This window comes from Haplochromis burtoni, unplaced genomic scaffold (genome assembly GCF_018398535.1).
Source record: "Haplochromis burtoni strain Fernald_Lab_line unplaced genomic scaffold, NCSU_Asbu1 Contig_68, whole genome shotgun sequence".
Classification (NCBI taxonomy): Eukaryota; Metazoa; Chordata; class Actinopteri; order Cichliformes; family Cichlidae; genus Haplochromis; species Haplochromis burtoni.
Genome location: NW_024582429.1, coordinates 567484 through 575328, shown reverse-complemented (window position 1 = coordinate 575328; position 7845 = coordinate 567484).

Below are 7845 nucleotides of genomic sequence, written 5' to 3'. Positions count from 1 at the left end.
TGACCTCGATATAGTTTTATTTCAAGCTTGAATGACAAACATTTAGCTTCATGTTTTTAATGTTTGATTTTTAAATTAAAAGTGGATCTATTCTTTTTTTTCTCTTCATATCAAACATGGCTAAACTTCAACATGCATGTGCGTCACACATTAAGGCTTCAGACTCGGAAGACTCTAAATTCTTACTTTCAGCCTGTCTTCTTTACCACTGTTTTCTCTGTAACATGCCACAGAGCACGTATATCTATAATGTGTTCACCTCGAGTAGCCAATCAGAAGAACTCGGCCTTAAAAGAAGAGTGATGTGGGCTAAAACAGCTGGTTTCAATGAGAGGATTGGAGGGCCGGCACCAAGACCCAGTATGGGCTAAATAAGGATTGTTATTGAACAGAGAATCATGCAAAGCTGCTCTAGTTGGGTACAAGCTGTAGGATCATGAATAGGGATGGGTATCGTTTAGATTTATCCGATACCAGTACCAAACCGGTACTTTTGAAACGGTGCCAGTGCTTAAACTGTGCTCGAACCGGTGCTTAAAGAATGGAGAACGCAAACTTTGTCCGAAAACCTCTCATGTTTAGCCATTTTTTGTAAAAAGATAACAATGTTAGCCTTTTCTGCAGCTATAGGGGATTTAAGGCATCACTCTGGGCTGGAAGCAGCGCTTAAACAATGGAAAAAACACAAACGTTGTCCAAAAACCTCTCATATTTAACTGTTTTCCACTTTTTCTTTGGTCATTTTAGCCTTTTTGGCCAGGGTGAAGGGAGCATCTGCCATCAAACAAGAAGACAGCCGCATGTAGCTACGACAGTGTTCATGATTCATGAATGACACCACAGCAGGCTAAAAAATATTAACTTTGTTCACTTACTTTTAAAAAACATGATGTTTAATGTCTTAAAATATAGAAAAGAAAGAGAATGTGGGTGATTATGGGTTTAATTTTTATAGCTCACTTTGAAACACTTAACATTGAAAAAGAATACTGTAAACAAAGATGTTTAATATGTTTAGAAAAAGCCAGGAGATGAGATTTAAAGCAGGACACAGAAGTTGCTTGTTTGGGAGGGACAGCAGACGGGGAGGATTTGAAGCAGCAGAGGGAGTCTCCAGGTCACACGTGATCAAAATGTGTTGATAACTCTGTGCCTGCAGTTTTATACAATGCAATTAAAATTAACTTTAGGTAACATTTTTTTAAAAACTGCAAGCAGGTGTTTCTTTAAGTGCAGCTGCAAAAATCTATGATGAGACCGGCTCCCATAAGAACCACCCCAGGAAAAGAAGAGCAGCAGTTTCCCCTGCAGCAGAAGATCAGCTTCCAAAAGCACAGCAGTTACCAGTACCTCGGGTCAGAGCTCACCTCGGTGCTTTTTGCAGTTCAATCCGGAGACACATCACAAGGTCTGGACATGTGGAAATGCTGCAAAGAAATTAATGAGGGATCATTAAACTGGTAAAAACTGCTGAGATAAAGAAACAAAATGAGTCTAACAGATGTTAGACTCGTGGAAACCTGGACTTTGGTCTGATGTCAGATCAGCTGTTTTAATTAGATGCTGAGAAGGTGAACAGATGGTGTCTGCATTAATCGTTACCATCATAAAGCATGGAGGAGACACTGGTGTAGGGATGAATTATCTACTGAAACTGTTGGACATCTTTTCAGAATTTGCAATCACCATTGCTACCACAACATCCTGCGGCGACGTCCCATCCCAGCTTAGCGGGATCAGTTTTTTAAGAAGGAGGAAGGAGCTAAAATACCCCCAGGCTCTGTGAGGAGCTCACTGAGCAATGGCCTCAGCAATCACATGACCTAAATCCAGGTGAGATGGTTTAGGAGTGAATTACAAGCAGCCGCGAGGCGTGTGCAAAGGCAGTATGAAAGCGCAGGTGTCTGTGATGTTTTATAACTTGGGAGACTTCAGTATCATTCTACACCTTAAAGAAAATGAGTGAATAAAGGTGGCAGATAGACAGAGACGGAGAAGGACAAACTCTTGACCTTTCATTCTGGAGGCAGCTGCTCAGACTATTGAGCCTCGAGTATTTGGACTGATTAATAAGGTGACAGGAAGAAACTGTGTGGATGGAAACTGTTTTCATAGGCTGGCAAGACGTGTAATTCACCAAACGCCAGCAGCAGGAGTAACTTTTCCACTACAGATGAATGATCAAATACCAGAATTTTAGATTAAACCATGTAATCTATCTTTCAAGTAATCTATTATTTGGTGATTATTTTCTAAGGCAGGGAAATAGTGTTTAAAGGAAAAATCAATGGGTTAAATCAATGGGTAGGAGAGCAGTGTATAGACTGGTGTGTTCTACTGTAGCAGGAGCTGGATGTATTGTGTTGACAAAACTTTATCAAATCTCCTTTTTGTAGATATTGTATTACCTGGTCTTTCCAATATTCTTTCTCCTAAATTGCTATACTTTTGTCTCTCTTTGCCGTCACTGATGTATGATGTTTTGAGAGAGGTTTAACATATCAAAAATATTTAGTCTTTGTCAATTTGTGGGGCTTTATGCCCAAAAATCATAGCTATCTGTATCAGTCTGTGACATATTCCTTCCTGATAGACTCGTCTGATCATCTGCTGATGAAAATTGAATTCAAAACACTTTCGCCTCATTGTCAGCGAGTCCATGAAGACTGAGCTCAGCCATAATGGATAAGTGTTTTTAGACAGCCCTTATCCACAGGCTGATTGTATCATTAAAAACTCACCGTTCACCATTTGCTGGATAATTTCCACCGTCCTTTCCTTTGGAAGAAAATCTCAACCATTATGTAATCATGTCTAACAGACAACAAAGAGGGACTGCGATCTTACCACCAGCCAGTATTGATTTATTAATATCTCTTCCGCCTGTGCACCTGTTGTAGTTCCTCCTTTGGAAATCAGATTAGAAAAGCAAACACAGCAGCCGCTTGGCCCTCAGAGGCCAGACACCACCCTCATTCCTGGAGGAGAGGGGGCTCTCAGTGCTGACTGCTCTGTGGACCATCCACAGGGGAACACATTGATTTCTGGATTAAAAGGCTCTTACACAGAATATATATATATATATATATATATATATATATATATATATATATACACACACACATTTTTACACAAGTGAAACCTCATGTTAGACCTCTTTAATATGTACCAGACTGAGGAGGAGGATTATCAACACTAGGGGGCAGATCACAGTACTTTTCTGGTTTTCTTTTTGTTTTGGGGGGATTTTCTCCACAATCAAAAAGTTATCAACAGTTTGTAAATGATCATATCTTGCATAACTGTGACACAAAGTTTTTGAGGTTTGGGCTTCTTGAAGAACATTAGAGATGCAATATATCAGGAAGTAATATTTTCCTTTTTGTTGCTTTTTGTTTGATTTTGTTGTTTCTTTTGAATTTATTCACATATTTCGCACTGATTTATTGTCACAACAGTGCTTCACTCTGTTGTACATCTGTTGGCAGAAGTGTAGTGTAATAATAAAAATAAAGAAATATAATAAAAAAAAAATCTGCTTCTGTGCTTTCTTTTTACTTTCTTTTTAATTCTAACCGAAGAGCAGTGAAAGCTAAAAGCTTCATTCAGACTGACAGCACGGTTGATCTGCGATGCTGTCAGGCTCCATCAACACCTTCCACTATCGCTCATTGTGTGCAGATCAATCGTGTTGTCAATCTAAATGCAGTGGGGTGCTTTCTTTCTTTGCAGCAGCAGCTTTGGCTCAGAAATGACACAAATCTGTGCTGGGCTTAATCCTAGCCCAACAAAGCTGACTATGAGCTCAACAGAAAGCTTCTTGCACATGTTTGTGGCAACATGATTAGATTTTTAAAGCATTTATTGGAAGTGTGCTTTGCAGTAGTTGTACTTTGATGTGGATCCTTTTCTTTCCCATTGACCTCCTCACCCTGTGCGCTCATCGTTAGATCTGTTTTCCGTCGGGTCAAAGCGTCGGTCTTTGCACCGCACAAGCAGCTGATGGGGATTTTCTCCCTGCTTCTTCTTTTTCATCCCGCAACCCTTAAATTCATATCTCATGGCCTTTTCACAGTCAGACTTCAACATGCACATTTGCTGCTGTGTTGAGACATGACAGAGGGGTCGGGGTAGTGTAAGTCCCTTTGCCTGTTAGGCCCACGCTTGTCTTCCCAAAACCAATTATAATCACAGCTGTTGCCAGACCTTCAAGTGACATTAGGAGGCTATTAAATCAGCGCCAATTAGACTGTCTGTGATGCACTCCCAGACAAAATGCCCATATCACACGGATATTCTTTCTCAGTATTACCATATCATTTCCTCTGCTGTGAGAAGGAGTAATTATAAAAAGTCAAAGTTCAATCCATCAGGCGGAATTTACCCTCAAATGGAATGCAAGAGTTGAGAGGGCCATTTGTTTATGAAGCATATGTTACAGTTTGCTGTTGTCATAATGCTTAAAATGCATGTTTATTACAAGAGGAAACTAGCAAGTACATCACTATTATTTGTCTGTAAATGCATTATTAATCCATGAAATTACAGTGAACATTCTTTTATCATTTCTAAGGTGGCTTAGTCAAATATTGACCTACAGTCTGAAGTTAAAAAATGTCCCGGTTTTATTTGTATGAACTCGTGGGCTGTAGTTCTGTTTTGGAGCCTCAGATTTGCATTTTTCCATCTCCATCTTGTTTTCTTGAAACTGGACATGATATGATGAAAGTGAATCTGATTAAAAATACAAGAAACACCTCATGCTCATCAGCTAATGACTTCTGATTGACCTATTGTTAGCTAACTAGCATATCCTGATTTATCCCGCTTTCTGACATAATAATAACAACTGTAATTTACTAAATGACTTTCATATTATATTTAGCATCAGCTCCATGGTATCATCACATTCACTTTAAATGTGAAAGCTACCCGGAGCCAGCATCAGGGGCTCACAGGCCTGTCTATTCCTAGTGCCAGTCCTGAGCCCTGATAAACAGAGGGTTGTGTGAGGAAGGGCATTCTCCATGAAACTGGTGCCAAATCAAACATGCAGATCCAGCCCCTGGGAAATAAGGGAGCAGCTGAAAGTACCATCTTCATATTGTATTCATTATGACTTTAAACAAGTGAGTGGGCCCATAAACTTTGGGGGGAAGTGTTGACTGAGATCTTAAAGCAGTTGACTATTACACAGGCAGAGGAGCCTCCTCTTGCTGATCATTAAAAAAAAAAAAAGCAGGTTTAAGGCACTTCTGCTTTGACTTCACTTTGCAGACCAAGAAGGCAGAGGTGGGACCAAGTCATTGTTTTGTAAGTCTCAAGTCTTTATCCTCAAGTCTCAAGTCAAGTCTCAAGTCAAGTCTCAAGTAATGTCAGGCAAGTCAGAGTCGAGTCTCAAGTCACTGGTGTAAAAGTCCGAGTCAAGTCACAAGTCTGAAACTTTGAATTTCAAGTCCTTTCGAGTCTTTAAAAAAAAAAAACGAAAAAATAATGTTGCAGTTATGCTAAATGTAAATATTAGACCATGTAATTTTAAAATCTGTGTTTTTCTCAACACATGACGAAATAGTGAACTTAGAAAATATACACAAATTGTTAAATTGCACCTCTTTAAAATGCAGCTCAATTAAACCTAGCTCCAAGAATAATTTTCACCGACAGTTCTGAGATAAGCTGCATGTTATTCTTGGATGCGGTTGTAGGACCAGCTTTAAAATCGCATGACAAAAATATCATACACATTAAAAAAAACTGCATCACCAACGTAGCCTGGACAACATTTGCTAGTTAGATGAAGTCAGCTATCTCATCTTAGCATATTTATATGCATATTTATAATCATACGGTTCTTGGAGTGAGTGCACACACTCATGAAGTTTAGTAACTTCCGGACACTGCAACAAGCCCAGGTACAGTTTACCGACGGATGGGTGCAGGACCTTGAAATGCACCGTGTAGAACGAAAGACCATCGTACTTATAAGTTTACCAGTCTCACAAATCGTCGTCATAAATACACATTCGTTAACCGTTTATTAATAGGACCTTTGAGCTCAACGGTAATTAATTAGCAGTGGAAATAATTTCTGGTAGCATCACAGAAATGTAGCAGTGACAATAATATTGTATGCTGTAATCGTACTGGACAATTAGTGATACAAAAAACCTGTTTTATCCTGTGAATAAAAGTATATGTTTTTGTCAATGTACCATAATAACAGAAGCGAAACGCAATATTGTGTCAGGACAATTCACTATTTATTCACAAATTTCGCACGAGCAACAATTTCTGTTCAGCGCCAGACTTGCTTGTAACCTATATCACCAATTATGTTAAGAAAATGACGTATTAACAACTACAAAACACTGACCTTCGTGTAAATGCTTGGAGCAGACTAACCTGTGAGCTGGAGTGTTCTGGGACGTTATATTTGATCTTTGAATGGCTGCAATCCAGGCCATCCGTCGCGTCTTTGTTACTTCGGAAACATGGCTCGAACAATTTCTCTTCAAGACGTAATCTGATAACAACCGATCTCTTTACCCGTCGGCTTCCCGTGGCTGTCATGCGACCGGCTATTGCAGTTAATAATACAACAGCTTCTTGACATTTTTGTGTTTCTTTTTATTGCTGTGTGACTGATTTCAATTGAAAGCCTGCGTGCGCTAGTACCTCTTGCCACGAGTTCCCAGAATCCTTTGCGGTTTTGCCCCTGAATGACGTCACATTTCAATCTCTATATAATATGTATGTTAAATTATATATTTGGGGTGAAATATCAAGTCTTTTCAAGTAAACCGGTTCAAGTCCAATTCAAGTCCCAGGTCATCAGTGTAAAAGTCCAAGTCAAGTCACAAGTCTTAGAACATTTTTTTCAAGTCAAGTCTAAAGTCATAAAATTAATGACTGGAGTCTGACTCGAGTCCAAGTCATGTGACTCGAGTCCACACCTCTGCAAGAAGGTATGTCCAGAAAGTTTATCATGAAAAATAAAATTCCAAAAGTATAAGAGAGAAGGCAGTAGCAATCAAACAACATACACACCTAATGAACAAGCACTTGGCGACAGTGGGAAGAAAAAACTCCCTTTTAACAGGAAGAAACCTCCAGCAGAAACAGTAGGGGGGTGACAGAGACAAGACAAAACACATACTCTGGAGCAGAGCCAGAGATGAATAATAACTAATCATTAAATGCAGAGTTGTGTGTAAACAGTTAAAAAGGTGAGCGAAGATGAAACACATATCCAGCCCTAACTACATGTTTTATCCAAAAGCAAAGTTTTAAGCCTAATCTTAAAAGTAGAGAGAGTGTCTGTCTCCTGAATGCAAACTGGGAACGAAAACGACTCCAAGAGTCCTCACAGTGTTACTGGAGGCCAAGGCAATGCCATTCAGACTATTATTCTGGTCGGACACCATGTTATTAATATTTTTAGTGGTAAATACAATAACCTCAGTTTTATCTGACTTTAGAAGCAGGTCTTTACGTGTTAAAGGCATTCCTGCAGTCAAGCTAATTGGTATGTGCCATCTGGCTTCAGAGGTAGATAGAGTTGGGTGTCATCTGCATAGCAGTGAACAACTATGCTGTCTTCTAATGCTACTGCCTAATGAGATGCATGTATAATGTAAACAGAATTGGTCCTAGAACAGGACCGTGTGGAACTCCATAATTTAGTGTAGTGTGTGAAGAAGATTCCCCATTTACATGATTAAATTGGAGTCTATTAGGTAGATATGACTCAAAACACTGCAGAGCAGTAATACATGCTCTAATCTCTGTAATAAAATATTATGGCCAAAAGTATTGAGCACTGAGATCTAGCAAGAGAAGCACAGA